Source organism: Delphinus delphis, chromosome 4, assembly GCF_949987515.2.
Source record: "Delphinus delphis chromosome 4, mDelDel1.2, whole genome shotgun sequence".
In the NCBI taxonomy this organism is placed as follows: domain Eukaryota; kingdom Metazoa; phylum Chordata; class Mammalia; order Artiodactyla; family Delphinidae; genus Delphinus; species Delphinus delphis.
Window position 1 is genome coordinate 109,556,460 of NC_082686.1, and position 18,297 is coordinate 109,574,756.

General features: G+C 43.6%; 2 non-coding genes across 2 annotated transcripts; both read right to left on the reverse strand.

Moving 5' to 3' along the window:
• Nucleotides 1-6,576: 6,576 nt before the first annotated feature.
• TRNAC-GCA (transfer RNA cysteine (anticodon GCA)) lies at nucleotides 6,577-6,648 on the reverse strand. The gene has a single exon. It is a non-coding gene; the product is annotated as a tRNA-Cys (tRNA).
• A 2,522-nt stretch (nucleotides 6,649-9,170) lies between these two features.
• Nucleotides 9,171-9,242, reverse strand: TRNAC-GCA (transfer RNA cysteine (anticodon GCA)). The gene has a single exon. It is a non-coding gene; the product is annotated as a tRNA-Cys (tRNA).
• Between the last annotated feature and the right edge of the window lie 9,055 nt (nucleotides 9,243-18,297).

Here is an 18,297-nt window from a genome sequence, read left to right on the forward strand (position 1 = left end):
TACCCTGGGTTTTGTAAGACACAAGGACAGTTTGGCCCATCCCCGGGAATTACGTCGTTGAGGCCATTCAGCCCACGCAGGACTACCCTGGTGCCAAAGTCTTATCAGCGAAGGTCCAGGGTGCTGCTTGAGTCTCTTTCTGTTGGTCAGAAACTACAAGTGCATGTGCTGGGTTCAATGTTGATATTGGTTACCTAAAGCCAAGAGCATTATTTTCCCGGCGGGAGAGCTGAAAGTGCGGCCTCAAAGTGTCCTGAGAAACAGTGCGGTTCCTCGTGTTCTCTTCACAAGTAGAATGGCTATGTGCGGGGAAAGGGAGTTTGCCTAGAGAAACACTCTGTTTACTACGCCGTGCAGGAGGCCTCCGGGCGCCCTCTGTCCATCAACGGAACACTCTACTGTTCCAAAATGACCCAAGTGAGGTTCAGGTATTCCCTCCACGAATACCTGACGCGTGCAGAGGTTTTCCAGGAAACCTTAGGCGAGTAGTGCATTGAAGTTAGTATGCCTTTCCTAGGGTCCCCGCTGCCTCACCACGTCCCTTGGAAGAACACTGTGTACCGAGACTCTTCTTGGCCCCCTGAGCACCTTTCCACTGTCAAAGTCCTCCGGATCACCTCTTTGAATGCAGACTGAGAAGCGACAAAGTCTCCTCTTTGCTGTAGAGCTAGATAGCCACGACATTCAAAAGTGCCCCTGAACAGAGGTGTAGAAGGTCCTAGGTGGCATGCCAGGGGCTCCCACTGCTGACGCTGAGGAGCCATGTGAGACACGGTGCGTAGTGTTCATTCTGGGTGTACTTACCTACCGGCTCTTCCTGGCAAGCTGTAACTCGACCTTTGATGCAGTCTGGAAAATGGACAGTTTCCCCCCCGAACACTGCTAGGCTTTTGGCAGGTTCAGGGAGCACCTAAATCTGATACCTAGCACCTTTAAGAGTTCATGCCATTCGCACTGCGCACAACCAACTCCCTGGCTACAAAACTATTCAGAGAAGGTGCCACCGTCCTCCTGGGGTCCCCTTCGGTTCCTGAGAAACTATACGCACGTGGGCTGTGTGCAACTCTGAGACCGGGACCCTTAGAGAACTGTAGTACCTCCCAACGGGAAAGAAGGATCGTTCAGCGTGAAAGCTGCCTGAAATACAGTGCTCTGTCAGTCCATTCTTGCATGCTGGAATGTCTTTGGAAGGAAAGTGGAATTTTCTTGAGAGCGGTGGTGGGTTTCCGCTTCCATTCCTGGGGCATCCCAGAGCCGCCTTTACACAGAAGGAACACGACACTGAGCGCCAAGCTGAAGGCAAGGTCCAGGAATTGCATCCACAAATGCCAGGCAGGCGTGCAGCATTTCCCAGGGAGCCCTACTCAAAGCAGTGGCTAAACGCTAGTGGGCTTTTCAGGACTCCTGGGACTCCCGCGCCCTCACCACGTCTCACGGCAACACCATGTGTACCGGTTGTCACGTCTTAGGCGACCTACCGACGTACAGGCACCTAGGCCCTTCGCATCGTCTCTTGGAACGAAGAGTGAATTCAAGGCAAAACACTGCTCTCTTTGTTGCACCGTTGGATTGCCCATCTTTCAAAAGTCCTCCCGAACACGGGTCTGGCAGGTCTTAGGTGGACCGCAAGCGGTCCCCGCTGCTGAACCAGGACGGCAATGAAAACACCCCATGCTTAGTGTTCGCACTGGGAACACGAAGCTGCCCTCGCTTGCCAAGCAGACCGTCGACTTTAGGCGCAGCCTGACAAACGGACTTGTTGCCCCTGCAGCACTGCCTGAGCTCTGGTAGGATAAAAGGACACTTTTTGGCCTCACCTAAGGAATTACGTGGGTCACGCCTTTCAGCCCCCTGTGTGCCGAAGTTTTATCAGGGAAGGTCCAGGGTGCTCCTTGAGTCTCTTTTCGCCGGTCAGAAGCTACACGTACGTGTGCTGCGTCAAGTCTGACCGAGGGGCCTAATGAGAAAAGCATTATTTTCCCAACGGGAAAGCAGGACACTTGCGGCCTCAGATTTAAGTGAAAAACAGCGTTGTTGCCCGTGCCCTCTTCACAGTGGTAATGCCGAGTGATTGAACGGCAGGTTTCCTAGGCTAACAGACAGTTTCCTACTCGTTACAGGAGGCCTCCAGCAGCCCTTGTTCACATAACGGGAAAGCCAGACCTGTCCCCCAGGCTCAACGTAATGGCAGGGTTTCCACGCACGACTTGATGTGTACAAACTATTTCCATGAACCCTTAGGGAAAGCAGCGCATTAACGCTGGAATGCTTCTCCCAGGACTCCCTCTGCCCCACCATGTCCCTTTGGAGGAACGGTGTGCACTCAATGACTCCTGTTGAGCTGTTTGCCATTTTTCATTTGGATATTTTTGTGTCAGTATAGAAGAAGCCACTCTGTTCTGTTGTGTTGATGAAATTTGTACACTGCGCGCGAACTGATTTTTCTGAGTCATTCTGTCTCTGGGAGGAGGGTGTGGGGCAGAGTGTCACCTTCAACATTTTCTCTGTAGAGAATCAGGTCAGTTGTGCTCTCTCTTCTGCCTTCGGATTCCTCTTCTTCTTTCCATGTAGTTATTTTGGCAAGGACTTCCTCTACCTTGGTGAATGAAAGATGTAAGCGTGCTCAGGGTTAGAGTTAGGTGTAAGCTATATCTGGTCCCCTTCCCCCTCCTCCCTCTCCATCTGTCTGAAATCTCAAGTAATGTCAGGACTAGGCCATTCCCCCACAAGACTCAGCTAGTTTCATTGCAGTGCTGTTTTCCCTCTGTCTCTTCCATAATTTGGTATACCTTCTGTGTCCCTTCTCTGGCCAAGGGACACTTCAGACTTTTCCCTGTTTGAATGGGAGGTCTGTGTACATTTCGAGACCAATCCTTTCTTTGTTATGTATGTGTTGGCAAATTGTAGTCCACCAGATGGGTGGTCTTAGGCCAGCCTTTGTTGCAGTCCCGGCACCAGCCTCTGGGGACTTCTCCCTGTGAGCCCCAGACTACTCATGTATGTGCTCTGCTTTAGTGGGCTCCAGTTCCTCCCACTGACTCTGGGTGAAGCTTGGCACAGTGCTCCATTTCAGATCCGGCTGTGCTGAGCTCCACTGAAGCCCGAGTTTGGGCCCCATGGACCTCTGGGTCCTGGTTTGGAGAACCCTCCATGACTACACTCACCCGGAGCCTTTATGGGCAGTGGGAGGGGGGCACCCCACCCCTCACTCAGGGTGTTGCCATCTATGAACTCCTCTCCTGTCTCCCATGTGGTGCTCTGCCATGACAGTGAACAGCAGATGGGCCTTCCCAGCCTTTATCACTGCTTTTTCTGCCCAGTCAACCTTCTGCTCCTAGATTAGGCATAGATCTGCATCTTCTTGCATATCCACCTGGCACAAAAGAGATCCACCTAGAGGGCTTGGCATAAACTTTGGGCCCGAGGGCTCACTCCATCCCACCTAGCCAGCTTAGGCTTGAGGTGATGACATGACCAACCCACCAGGCTTCTGGCCCTTCATCAACCTGCTCTTGCTGTAGGCTAACCACCCCGCAGGACAAGACCACTCCCCTACCCCACACATCCAGGGAAGGGACTGAGGTCTACCCAGCTGACATCAGGGTGGTGGCCTGGCCTGGGGCTCCCAGACTTACCTTTGGATTTTTATGGAGAAATGGTCCAAAGCCTATTGGGTGAAACCTTACCCAACGTCTACAGCCCTGAGGACACCTTGACTGTGACCTTCCTTGAGGCCACAACCTCAGCGCATCAGGACACAGCAGAACCATATTTCCAGCCAAGTGAGTTTAGGAGGGAGCTCTTCTAGGATATGGATGTCTGGTTACACAGGTTCCAAGTTCAGTTGTGCTCTATTGCCAGGGAATTGGTGTCACATCTGGTGGTTCCCTGGCCTGGGTTTCTTCCTTACTACAGTGACACCAATCCAGCCCACCCAACAGCTGTGGGGCAGCTTAGGTGTAGCCAAGACCCCAGATTTGTGGACACAGCTGCTTTCAGACCAGGCTCTCTTCCTTTTCATCAGGGATGTGGCCCAGAACAAGCCATGGGTCTTCTCTGGGTCTCCTCAATGTCCCCATCTGCACAGTAGTGCTCATTCTGGCATTGCCTTTCTAGGGAAGCCATCAGGTGGATAGACCTAGAAACACCTACAGTGCCTTTCCCACCTGTGGCTTGGTATGACATGGAATGCAGGCACACACTACACAAAGGAAGGATTCAGTCAAGGGCTGGCTTAGAGCAGAATACAACTGAAACTGGCCTGGGTCTACTCTGGGATCTAGTGAGAGTCACTCATCTTCCAACCTACTTCCCAGGCCCGCTGTGGGAAGACTGAAAGTCAAGAAACTTCAGACATCACCCGCTCTGGCATACAACCTTCCAGGTCCTCCTGTTGCAGGTAGATTCAGGTCCAAGTGTCACCTCTTGGTCTCTGGGTTGGGCTGTCCCTGCAATGGCTCCCAGCATCCTTGTGGATATGTGGTATGGTCACTTACTTCTGGTCACATATCCTTGTGGATATGGGGTATGGTCACATACCCCATCCCTCCAGAATGCATGGACATTGTGATTTGGTCCTTGCCTCTAGATGGATTTAGGGAAAGTCTGTGACTTCTACTCATTTCCTCTCACCTGTGATCGTTTATGTGTGTTTGTGTGTGTGTATGTCTCTGTGTGTGTATATACATATATGTACATATATGACGCACAATATACATTTGTATTATATATTTATAATGTAGAAAGATTTATGATACATGATATATTTATATATAATAAAGTGTATATATATGCATACACACAGTGGAACATTACTCAGACATAAAAAAGAATGAAATAATGCCACTTTGCAGCAACATGGATGGGCCTAGAGATTATCATATTAAGAGTCAGTCAGACAGAGAAAGACAAATACCATATGATATCAGTTATGTGTAGAATCTAAAAATGATACAAATGAACTTATTTACAAAACAGTGATAGACTCACAGACATAGAAAACAAACTTACGGTTACCAAAGGGGATAGCAGGGTGGGAGAGGGATAAATTAGGAGTTTGAGATTAACATATACACCCTACTATATATAAAATAGATAAACTACAAGGACCTACTGTATAGCACAAAGAACCATATTCAGTATCTTATAATAACCTCTAATAGAAAAGAATCTGAAACAGAATATGTATATTTTGGGTGGTATGTGGAAGGAAGCTTTTCCCCAAAGATTGGTGGTTTTAAAATAAGGCCACAAATTCATTGATACTCTTCCCTTTAGAAGGTACAGGCTCCCCTGAGTGTGGACTATCCTTAATGACTGGCTTCTAACAAATAAAATGTAACAGAAATGATGGTTTATGCAAGGGAAGATAGCTGCCACATCCTAAGAATATTCAGGCACTCCTGTAAAGTCTAGATGGCAATGAGCATAGGCCTCTTGCCAACAGCCAGCATTAGTTTGTTGACTGTGTGAGTGAGTGAGCCCCTTTGAAAGCAGCACGGCCAGTGGCATCCAAGCCTTCCTCCATGAATAGCTTGATGGCAACCTCATGAGTGACCCCGAGCCATAACCACCTAGCAAAGCTTCTCCTGAATTCTTGTCCCTCAGAAACTGTGTAAGGTAACAAATGTTCATCATTGTTTTAAGTCAATAAGTGACAGGGTAAATTTTTATGCAGCAGTAGGTAACTAATATACTGAGAGCAGTAAGAACTCCAACCCCTAAGACTAATGAGAGGCGAGTAGGGCTCCAGCCCTAGAGGAAAGGGGGTACTGAACTGGAAATGAAGACAGAGACTCAGGTGGAAATTGGGAGCAGTCAAAGCAACAGGAACCACATGTTGGACTGAGTCCTGGAGACAGAGCTATGAATCCAGAGATTATTTTATTTCCCTGATTTGGAGTTGCATTGCTGCAGAGCCTGGAGCAGGACTGAGTCTGGAAGGTTGGCTAGTAATGGGTCAGTCTGTGCACAGGGTCCAAAACCTGGTAGAAATGTTGGCTTCCTGATCTGGCTCCAGGCAGACTGACGTCCCAGGGCCTAAACTGTCCCAGGATGATGCAAGAGGGAAGAGATATGGGAACATATGTATATGTATAACTGATTCACTTTGTTATAAAGCAGAAACTAACACACCATTGTAAAGCAATTATACTCCCATAAAGATGTTAAAAAAATCATTACTGGAGTAATAAATGTTCTGAACAGCTCAAAATAAACAAAGTTAAAGTGAGCAAAAAAATAATAAGATAAAGGTACATAAAAGTGCATGTGTGTGTGTATTTTTGTCTATTGGTGTGTCTGGATCTGTGTGTGTGTGTGTGGTTGGGGGACATCTGGTGTGGGGGTGTCTTTGGGTGTCTCTGGGTGTGTGGCTGTGTTTGTGTGTGTCTGGTGCAGGCAGGGTGGGTTTACATGAGCACATAGTTCTACTGTGAGGGAATTAATAAGCCAAGGCGCCTCCATGAACCTGAGAGTGAGTGCCTCCTTAAATTTTTAGCCCTAGGTACCTTGCTTAACTCACCCTAGAGCCAGGCTTTTAAAGAAGCTGCCAGGAAGAACAAAAGAAAAAAACACAGGGGGCACCTGGATTTGAACCAGGGACCTCTTGATCTGCAGTCAAATGCTCTACCACTGAGCTATACCCCCTGATGCTATTATGCCTCCTATAAGCACTTATTCCACTTTTATGAGTTTCATCATACTTCATAAATATCTGTGTGGCTGAGATTCCTGCTAGATTTAATTTCATCCCTGATTCCGTTATAGCCACATCATCTCCTACTTATCCCAGAGCTTGTATGTTCATTCCGTTCTCAGAACTTAAAGCTCAGTGCTCTAATATCAAACTCTCCAGTGTTTAAAATACACCACCAACTGCCCATAAATCTCCAGGCACATCAGTGAATGTTGTAAATATCGTGGGCTGCCATCAAGTATTGGACATGGAGGTGGTCTTAACTGGAAATCCACAACTGGACTACAGAGGTTCATGTTCAGCTCTGAATTACAGGCAAATATTGTATGTGTGCATGGATTGTATATGGTACATGATTTTATCAGATTTTCAAGGGGATCTCATCCAGGTGAACTGTCTCACTTTACAGCTGGAAAAAGAAACAGATAAGAAGTCCAAAATTCACCTTTGAACACCACTGATTCCTAGTTCCTTGAGTTCCAGTCTGAGAACTTTCAATCTTGTGTATTGAGAAGAAAGGTCGAGGAAATCTCTGTCGCTGCAGTAAGTTCTCCCTGATGAAGGCTGGAAGCTCTGTGAAGCTAAGGAGCCCACAGCCCCCAGAGCTCCAGCTCACAGCTCTCTGAGGGCTGTAGACGACCCTTCCCAGCCACTCCACTCTGAGGTTCTACCGAAACTTCAGATTGCAAACCCAGTGTGCCCCAAACTACACTTGCTGTTTTCCTGCTCAAACCTGCATCTTCTCCTATTTTGCTTTGTTGTAATAATAGTCCATATTTACTAAACACTTGCTATGTGCCAGGCTCAGTTCTAGCCATAACTTCTGGCTCAATCATCAGAAATAAATCCTACAAAACAGATATTATAGTTAGCATACTGATTTTACAAGTAAGAAAACTAAGGCACAGAGTGGCCATGCAGCTGAGAGGTGGTGGGGCCAGGATTTCATTGTGGGCTCAGAGCTGGGTGCCAGGCCTACCTATGTAACCATCTGATTAGCCTTTTCCCTGTCTTGATTGGTGACACCACTGCATACTGTCATTTGGTCAAAGAATGTAACACAGCACTGGGCTTCTTCCAACCTCTCCTCCCAGTGCCAGTTAATCACTGGGTACTGCTGAGTTTAGCTTTGACATCACTTACGCCCACCCCCACCCTTGCACCTCAGTGCCACCACCTCCTAAATGGCCTCCCAGCTTCCACCCCTGACATCCATCTCCTACTGCTCCCACAGCAGTCATTTTAAAGTCAGGTGCATCTAGACTACTCCTCTTAAAGGCCTTCATGATAAACTGCAAGACTCTCAGCACAAGAGTTCTTACATTTTGATCCCTGTCTGCCTCCTCAGCTTCAGCCTCCTCTGCTGACACTCCCCATAGCACATTTTGTGCTCCAGCTGCCTCCAACTGCATCCATCTGGCTCCAGCCTCTGCCCATGCAGTTTTCTCTGCTTGGGACCCAACCCTCACTCACCGCACCCCTGCCTCTCCTCCACCCTCCCTCTGGTGCGATACTGTTCTTCTATGAGACCCTGACTTGCCATCAGCTCCTCTTGGAAGCCTCCTGTAACCTCCCTCCTCTGGACAGAGGTAATAACTGCCTCCTCTGCATTCCTGAAGCTGGCCCAGCTCGGTCCAGCTCACAGCTGTCTGACTTCTTATTTTACAGGCCTGCTTCCTGGCTGAAAGCACACTGAGTCCAGAGGCTGTGTCTTATTCACTTCTGGGTTCACACTTTGCACAATTCTGGCATGTAGTAGGGGCTCAGTGGATGTCATTCAAGCTGATTTTAAAATGCAGCAGTGCCTGAGTGTCAGGCAGGAGTTAAACCTAGACTAAGGCCTGACCTCTGGCCCCACCCTGGCTAGGGAATGCAGGCACCCAAGGTGGGGTGCTCGCTGCAGCCAATGAACTGGGGATGGAAAGGTAATAGAAAGTCCCCAAGCTTTAGATCAGGAAAAGAGTGCAGTTTCCTAAATTTTAGGCCAGTTCATGTTTATCCACAGCAGTGCTCTGTGAACAAGGACTCTATTCCCTGACTGCCCTCAGGACACTATAAAGTGTGGGCATCATCACTGTTACTGGGTTTGCCCTGCAGCCAAAATGTTCTAAAAGGCTATGGACAGTTGTAGCATTTTGGGAGCATTGCTAAATGGAAATTTGTGACAAAGCTTTTAACAGAAGGAGAACAGAATGAGTAGTATCATGAAGTCATTGAGAACGTGTTCTCCTAGTTTAAATCCTGGACCTGTCTTTGTAGCATCTCCAAGTCTCAGACTCCTTGTGTAAAATAGAGATAATGTATCTCGTAAAATTTTGGTGAGAAATGAAGGAGATAATTAATGTAAAGTACCTAGTCTGCTGCCTGGCATATATACAAGGGACATTAGTTATTATTCAACCAGTCATGAGCTACAGAATATATTAAAGTCAAAATCAATCCATACTCTTCTAAAGCAAAAAGAAAAATGTGGAGGGGGCACCTGGATTTGAACCAGGGACCTCTTGATCTGCAGTCAAATGCTCTACCCTTGAGCTATACCCCCAGTGAAATGGCCTTGTTTTTATATTCTATCTCTCTCTCAACATTATAGCTCTAAACACCTGCAGTGACTCAGTGGAGCTATAATTAGAGAGAATGCTGCCTGGAAGGAGTCTGGGCATCATAGAATTTCATTACGAAAAAAGACCTGACTCCTGAGAATTAAGTTCTCTGAGCCTGGAAACTCTCTTGACTTTCATACCCAAAGCCTCTTCTGTCTGCCATAGCTTATACAAAGTGAACCTTGGTTCCAGGTAAAAATCATCAGATTTTCCACAAATAGCATCATCAGTATAATGTGATGATTGGATTCCTGTCATGCTTCCTTAGCCACAGCTCCCAGAAACTGAGATCCTCATTGCACTTCTGATTTCACAGAACTGATCTCATAACTGGCACTCAATAGACATTTGTTTCATTAAATTGATTCTGGAAAATATATGTATAAATAATGATTTGTGTGAGATAGCTTTTCCAAGACGTAACTGTAAGATGTTTTTACTCACACAAAAACAGATGGCCAAGGAGATACACTCTTATGTAACATAACTTGCTTGAAACTTGGAATACTGCCAACTCCAAAATGTCATTTGATGAAGAGAAACAAGATTCTAAATAAGAGCTTCTTAATCGAGTAAATTATTTATCATGGTCTTACCACCAAGATTCCTTTTCAACTTCCAAACGCCACCACAGTTGGAGCAACCTGTATTTCTGGGCACCATAAACATCCCCTCTTCCCCTAATAAATTCTTCATGTGCTTCTTATGGAGTCTTAAACCTATTAGGAAGGCTCTCTTCTGCCAATTTCCTGACCATATACATTATTGAAATCTTTTCAAAAGATCCTAGTGTGTCAGGGTGGTGGTTGGTTGGGAGCCCAGGAGAGGGGAGTCTCCACTACATTCATTTTCCCTCCTAACTCAGGCTGGAATTGAGAGATAAGAAAAGAACCACATGTACCCTTTGCTCATTGTTATTTTCTCACCCTGGATGTCAGTGGGAGTAGAGATTTTAGCAGTAACAGATGTATCGTGTGCTTTGTATCGAAGAACTCTGGCGTTGGAAAGGATTTAGAGATCATTTATTTCAACCACTTCCTTTGCAGACTAAGAAACAGATGGAGGGAAGATGGAAAACCCTGCTTAAAGGCACAGACATAACAGTAGCAAAAGCAACAGAACCAAGGGTCCATTCCACTGGCAACTCCTTAGAGGCTATTTGGAAGCCTCCAGTGCTTGGAATGACGCAGGTGCTCATCAAATGTTTGTGGAATAAATATCAAACTGTAGTTATATAGTTAGACCAAACATCCTGGTTTGCTGGGGATTCTCCTGGTTTTAGCACTGTATGTCCTACATCTTGGGTAATCTCTCAGAAAACCAGGCTGGGGTTGTTTGGTCACCACAAATATGACCTTATTTTTTATCATTCGTAGTATTTCCTAAACCTAAGGAATTCCTAAACCTAAGGAATTCCTAAACCTATTTCACTTTCCACTGTCTCAATTTTTTTTTACCATTATCACATACCTCCTATACTAATATTTATTATTTGTCTTGAAATCAACCCACTTTTTTTTTATATTTAGCCTCATCCTAAGCAGAAATATTCTTGAAATCATGCCAACTGTATTTCTTTGTAGTGCACCTCAAAATAAATACACAGCTTTTGAAATATATTAAAATTGTATTTAACACATGTTGCGCTTAACTACTTGCCATGTACCATTCTAAGTGATTTACAAGTATTGATTCATTTAATCTTTAAAACAATCCAATGAGAGAGGAACTATTGTCATCCTTACAGTGAGGAAATTGAGGCACAGTGAACTTAAATAACTTGCCAAAATATTGGCTCTCTGTACACAGTTGCCAAACAGAAATACACAGCTGGTAAATTTATCCATGTTCCCCAAAGTCATCTTGGAAACCTTCAGTGATAATCACAGTGTGATGATAATTTTATGTGTCCACCTGACTGGGTCACAGGGTGCCCAGACATTTGGTGTCTAGATGTGTCTATGAGGGTGTTTCTGGATGAGATTAACATGTGAATCAGTAAAGGAGTAAGGCAGATTAATCCCCTCTTTTTCGGTGGGCCTCTTCCAATTCACTAAAAGACTGAAAGATCAAGTAAGAACAGAATGGAGGTTCCTTAAAAAAATACAAATAAAACTACCATACGACCCAGCAATCCCATTACTGGGCATATACCCTGAGAAAACCATAATTCAAAAAGAGTCGTGTACCACAGTGTTCATTGCAGCACTATTTACAATAGCCATGAGACGGAAGCAACCTAAGTGTCCATCATCCGATGAATGGATAAAGATGTGGCACATATATAAATACAATATTAGCCATAAAAAGAAATGAAATTGAGTTATTTGTAGTGAGGTGGATGGATCTAGAGTCTGTCACACAGGGTGAAGTAAGTCAGAAAGAGAAAAACAAATACCATACAGAGTGAAGTAAGTCCGAAAAAGAAAAACAAATACCGTATGCTAACACATATATATGGAATCTAAGAAAAAAAAAAGTCATGAAGAAGCTAGGGGTAAGACGGGAATAAAGACACAGACCTACTACAGAATGGACTTGAGGATATGGGGAGGGGGAAGGGTAAGATGTGACAAAGTGAGAGAGTGGCATGGACATATATACACTACCAAACGTAAAATAGATAGCTAGTGGGAAGCAGCTGCATAGCACAGGGAGATCAGCTCAGTGCCTTGTGACCACTTAGAGGGGTGAGATAGGGAGGGTGGGACGGAGGGAGACGCAAGAGGGAAGAGATATGGGAACGTATGTATATGTATAACTGATTCACTTTGTTATAAAGCAGAAACTAACATACCATTGTAAAGCAATTATACTCTAATAAAGACGTAAAAAAAAAGTATACCACACACACAAAAAAACCCCCACAAATAACCAGTGTTGTTGGAGAGGATGTGGAGAAAAGAGAACCCTTGTACACTGTTGGTGGGAAAGTAAATCGAGGCAGCCACTATGGAAAACATTATGGAGGTTCCCCAAAAAGCTAAAAGTAGAACTAACATATGATCCAGGAATTCCACTCCTGGATATATATCCAGAGTAACTGAAAACACTAATTCAGAAAGATACATGCACCCCAACGTTCATAGCAGCACTATTTACAATAGCCATAATATGGAAGCAGCATTGTTTACAATAGCCAAGATATAAAAGCCAAGATAAGTATTCATCAACTGTTGAATGGATAAAGAAGATACAGGTATTGGAACATTACACAGAAAAAAGAATGAAATTTTGCCATTTGCAACAATATGGATAGGGAATTGGAGGGTAATATTCTTGGTGAAATAAATCAGATAGAGAAAGGCAAACACTGTATGTGTTGCGGAGCACAGGCTCCCGGACGCTCAGGCTCAGGAGACCCCTAATACACGGGACAAATGAAGGAATATAACAAAACAGAAACAGGTTCACAGATATACAGAAAGAACTAGTGGTTACCAGGAGGAGAGAAAAAAGAAGAGAAGTAAGGGGGGGGTGGTTAAGAGGCACAAACTACCATGTATAAAATAAATAAGCTACAAGGATATATTGTACAACACAGGGACTATAGCCAATATTGTAAAATAACTTTTTTTTTACATCTTTATTGCAGTATAATTGCTTTACAATGGTGTGTTAGTTTCTGCTTTATAACAAAGTGAATCAGTTATACATATACATATGTTCCCATATTTCTTCCTTCTTGCGTCTCCCTCCCTCCCACCCTCCCTATCTCACCCCTCTAGGTGGTCTGTATAATAACTTTAAATGGAATATAATCTATAAAATTTTTGAATCACTATTTTGTACACCTGAAACTAATATTGTAAATCAACTATACTTTAATAATTAAAAAAATAATCCAATAAGAGGTACCTCCTCCTGCCTGACTACTTTGAGCTGAGACATCAATCTTTTCCTGCCTTCAGAATGATGCTGAGCAGGACCCTGTGGGACTCCTGGGCAGAAAGACCTTCTGTGCCCCCATTTCTTTGATTATAGGAAATAGCCTTCATTCAGTCTCCATGACCTTCCCTGAGTTCCAACGGGCAGATTCAAGCAGCTGTTATTTAGGGAAGGGAGGAGATATGAGACATGGGAGAAACAAAGTCAAGAGAAACAGTAGTTCAGCATTGGGGCAAGGTCCTGGTTCCCCATCAATGGACACACACACAACAATATCTTTGAGCTATTTTGCAGATACTGAAACCCCCTCCAGGTAGGAAAAGTTAACGATTAATGATGATATGCTGCCTACAAGAACAAAGACTACAGACCAATTAGAACCAGAAGGTTGATGATGCTGACTCCCACTTACCTTACCACCAACCAATCAGAAAAATGTCCATGAGCTTGATCATGGCTTCTTTGAATCATTACTATAAAAACTTCTTACTACCCTCTCCAAGGAGGCACAGTGTTTGGAGGCACTAGCCTGCTGTGTTCCCTCTTTGCCTGGCAAAGAAATAAAGCTACTCTTTCTCTTTCCTCCTAAATTCTGTCTCCGTATTTCTATTTGGCAACTGTGTACAGATAGCCAATATTTTGGCAGCAGAAATCAAACTGAAACATCAGCTCATCTGGGTCTCCAGCTTGCTGACTACAAATTTTGGGACTTTTCAGCCTGCATATTCATGCGAGTCAATTCCTTATCATAACTATCTTTATATACATACATACATCCTATTGTTTCTCTTTCTCAGGAGACCCCTAATACACAGGACATGCTCTGGGAAGAATTGTTGGGCCTGTACTGGCCTTGAGGCTCCTGTCCATATTGTTGAGATTTCATATACTTCATGAGGCCCAGAACAGCACCTGCCACAAGATGGGGGTTCAGTAATGATGGTTAAGCTGACCTGCTGTTTTATTCCTAACTTCATGTTCCTTTCACCATGATGACATCACATATGTGAATTTACTCTCATTGTCAAAACTTAAACAAAAGTAAAGGTTAATACGTTATAACTATAAGGTATACGAGCCAATAATCTGTCCTGAGTTCCAAAGCCTATACTCAGTCACATTGGACCTACAAAGAGGAGGGGATTACAGCACAAAACATCTTACGGAGACCTTAGAAAAATTGTGATAATCATTCAAAATGTGCTCAACCACAGGAAACTGAGTCTTCCAATATTTCCAGATTTGATAGAACTTTTTTTGTAATGCGGATGAAATAGAATTTAGATTTTTCAGTAATTAGAAACATTTTTTTCCTCTTATATTAATATATTTCTTCACAGTTGAATTCTTTTTCACTTTTTTTTTTTTTTTTGCAGTACGCAGACTTTTCACTGTTATGGCCTCTCCCGCTGCGGAGCACAGGCTCCAGACGCGCAGGCTCAGCAGCCATGGCTCATGGGCCCAGCCGCTCCACGGCATGTGGGATCTTCCCGGACCGGGGCACAAACCCGTGTCCCCTGCATCAGCAGGCGGACTCTCAACCACTGCACCACCAGGGAAGCCCCTCTTTTTCACTTTTTAATCCTCAGTTTTCTCAGCTGTAAAATGGGGATGTTGTAATTAGAATATCTCTTATATCCTTTCCAGTTCCAGCAATCTATGACTCATAAATTCGAAACTTAGCTTCTAGTTCGGGATCATGTCAGAGAGTACAAGTGTGCTCAAATAACAGAAGAAAAGATGACTAAGCTATGTGGGAGGTTTCACATACAGTGCAACATAAAAAAGAAAGGGAGGGACTTTCCTGGTGGTCCAGTGGTTAGAACTCCATGCTTCTAATGCAGGAGGCATTGGTTGGATTCCTGGTTGGGGAACTAAGATCCCACATGCTGCTTAGCATGACCAAAAATTTTTTTTTAATTTTAAAAATTAAAAGAAAAAAAAGGGAATATGTTCTTATCATGGCCATGAGATTTGCCATCAATGTTACTACCCTAACTTTTCTTCATTTTATTCTGCACAAGATTTCTTTTCTTATAAATACTTAGGCTCAATGGAAAGATGCTCAACATCATTAATCATAAAAGAAATGCAAACCATATTAAGATATTGAAGCCGAATCTGGTCTCTGTACCCTGAGACTGAATTAAATCTTGGAGACAGAGTTTTGGGTGAAGTAGAAAAGAATAGCTTTATTGCTTTGCCAGGCAAAGGGGGCCACAACAGGCTAATGCCCACAAAGCTGTGTCCCTACCTGGAGCGGGTAGTGAGGAGTTTTATAGTAATGACTCAAAGAGGGCATGATCAGCTCATGAACATTCTTCTGATTGGTTAGTGGTGAGGTAAGTGGGAGTCAGCATCATCAACCTTCTGGTTCCAACTGGTCTGGGGTCTACTCCCGGCTTGTGGGCAGCATACAGTTAACTTCTCCCACCTGGTGGGGGGTTTCAAGTATCTGCAAAACAACTCAAAGACATTGTACTGTATATCCCTTGAGGGGGAAACTGGACCCTGACCCAAGGCTGCACTATTGTTTCTTTTGACTTTTTCTCCCTTATTTCATATCCCCTCCCTTCCCTAATTAGCTTCTCTTTGAACCTGCCCTCAGGGAAGATCATGGAGGCTGCATGAAGCTTATTTCCTATCAAGAAATGGGGGACAGGGGACTTTCCTGGAGGCACAGTGGATAAATCTCTGTGCTCCCAATGTAGGGAGCCAAGTTTGATCTCTGGTCAGGGAACTAGATCCCACGTGCATGCCTCAACTAACACATGCCACAAGTAAGGAGCGTGCCTGCTGCAACTAAGACCCAGTGCAACCAAATAAATAAAATTTTTTTTAAAGAAAAGAAATGGGGGACGCAGAAAGACTTTTGTGCCCAGGAGCCCCATGGGGTCCTGTTTGCTATCAATATCACCTCACGTCCATTAGGATAACCACTATCAAAAAATAGAAGATAACAAATGTTGGTGAGGATGCAGAGAAGTTGGGACCCTTGTGCATCCTCCTGCTAGTGGGACTGTAAAATGGTGCAGCCATTATGGAAAACAGTGTGGAGATTCCTCAAAAAATTAAAAATGAAATTAGCATATGATACAGCAATCCCACTTCTGGTTATATATCCAAAAGAATTCAAAGCAGGATCTTGAAGAGATATTTTCACACTCATGTGCACTACAGCATTATTTACAATAGCTAAGAAATGGAAGCAACCCAAAAGTCCATTGACGAATGGCTAAAGGTAATGTGAGATATATATATATATATATATATATATATATATATATATACACACACACATGGAATATTATTCAGCCTTTAAAAAGAAGGATATTCTACCTCTTGCGGCAAGGCAGATGGGCCTGGAGGACATTATGTTAAGTGAAATAAGCCAGATACAGAAGGACAAATACTGTATGATCCCACTTTTATGAGGAATCTAATAAACTCACAGAATAGGATAGTAGATAGAATAGTGGTTACCTGGGTCTGGACAGACAGGGAAATGGGAAGGTATTGGTCAAAGTGTACAAAGTTCCAATTAGAGCAGAAGAATAAATTCTGGAGACCTCCTGTACAACATAAGGCCTATATGTAGTTGACAGTACTGTACTGTATTCTTGAAAATTTGCTAGGTCAGTAGATCTTATGTTCAGTGCTCTTACCACAAAAGAAAAATTATATTAAAAATAAACAAATAAAAATTAAAAAATATAAAGGGGGTAGGAGGAAGCTTTTGGAGGTGAGATGTTGGATGGCCTTGAATGTAGTAGAGGTTTCATGAGTGTATACTTATTTCCTAACTCATCAAATTATTGTTTCCTTTTAGATATGCACAGTTTTTTATGACAATCATACCTCAATAAAATGGCTTAAAAAAATGAAAGAAAAAAGAGTACTTGTCAAGGGCTGAGGGGAGGAAGGAATTCATTTTTAATTAATGTAGAGTGTCATATACTTAATACTAATGAACTGTACACTTAAAAATGATTACAATGATAAAATTAATGTTATGTACTTTTTACCAAAAACGCAAACCAACAACTATGTTCTGATATTAGAAAATATTCATTAATGAAGCATGCCACCTCAAAAAACCAAACGCATATTGTAGAAATGGCAGGAACATGTAAGCACTTGTCTCACTGGATGGTAAACTCCTCAGCCTCCAACTAAGTGAACAGATGTTGCCTGATTCACAGACCAAGATAAACTCTTCCTCTATAGCAAACCCAATGCCTCTCACTGCTCCCAACAGGGCACAGCACCAGGTGATGCTGTTCATTCCCTAGATGGTCACTGGGACATTGATTTTAGTCCCTTTTCAGTATCCACCTAACAACAAAGCAAAATAAAGCTAATATTAGCCTCTGTTTTTCTGTTCTGGGAGAAATGGCCTCTGGATTTAGCCCCGTGAGCAAAGCTGCAAATCCACCTGTCCCGTGCCCAGAATTTCTCTTCTGTGGCATGTGGTCTAAGGAAGTCTTTCAAGTTTTGTTAAGCCTGCAGACGGATAAGAAAGTCGGGGACTGTGCATGTTAGCTTTATTAAGAGCAAGGGTGGCGGTGTGGGGTGCTTTATTAAGAGCAAGAGTGGCGGTGTGGGGTGGTGTGGTGAATGTCCCAAAGTCCCATGGGAGAATGTCCCATGACCCAAGTGAATTGTCAAGGGGAAGATTAACCAAACGGTATTTTTAGTAATTGCCTTTGCAGTTCATATCTCAAGAACATTCAAGGGAAATTTATCTGTTCTACTTAGCCCTGAGGTCATAGTAAGTGCTGTATTTTATTTTCAAACTCTCTCTCCCTTTCTCTTTTCCTTTCCCTCTCTATTTCTGTCTATCAAATCTAGGTTTTCCCAAGGTTCAGTTTATTCTCTAAGTGAAATAAGAGCTCTTTTACAAAATACTTTTAAGTTATTCAGATTGCAGTGTTCTAATTCAGAAGTTACAATTTCAGGTAGAGATGTGCCTCATTTATGTGAAAGTTTGGTCCTTAAAAGTTACTGTGTACACCGCTTTCAGTGTGGCCTTCCATGAATGCCTCTGCTAATTTGTTTCATGAAATATTGTCTTTGCTGACAAACATGCCCCCTCTCTAAGCTTTCCTA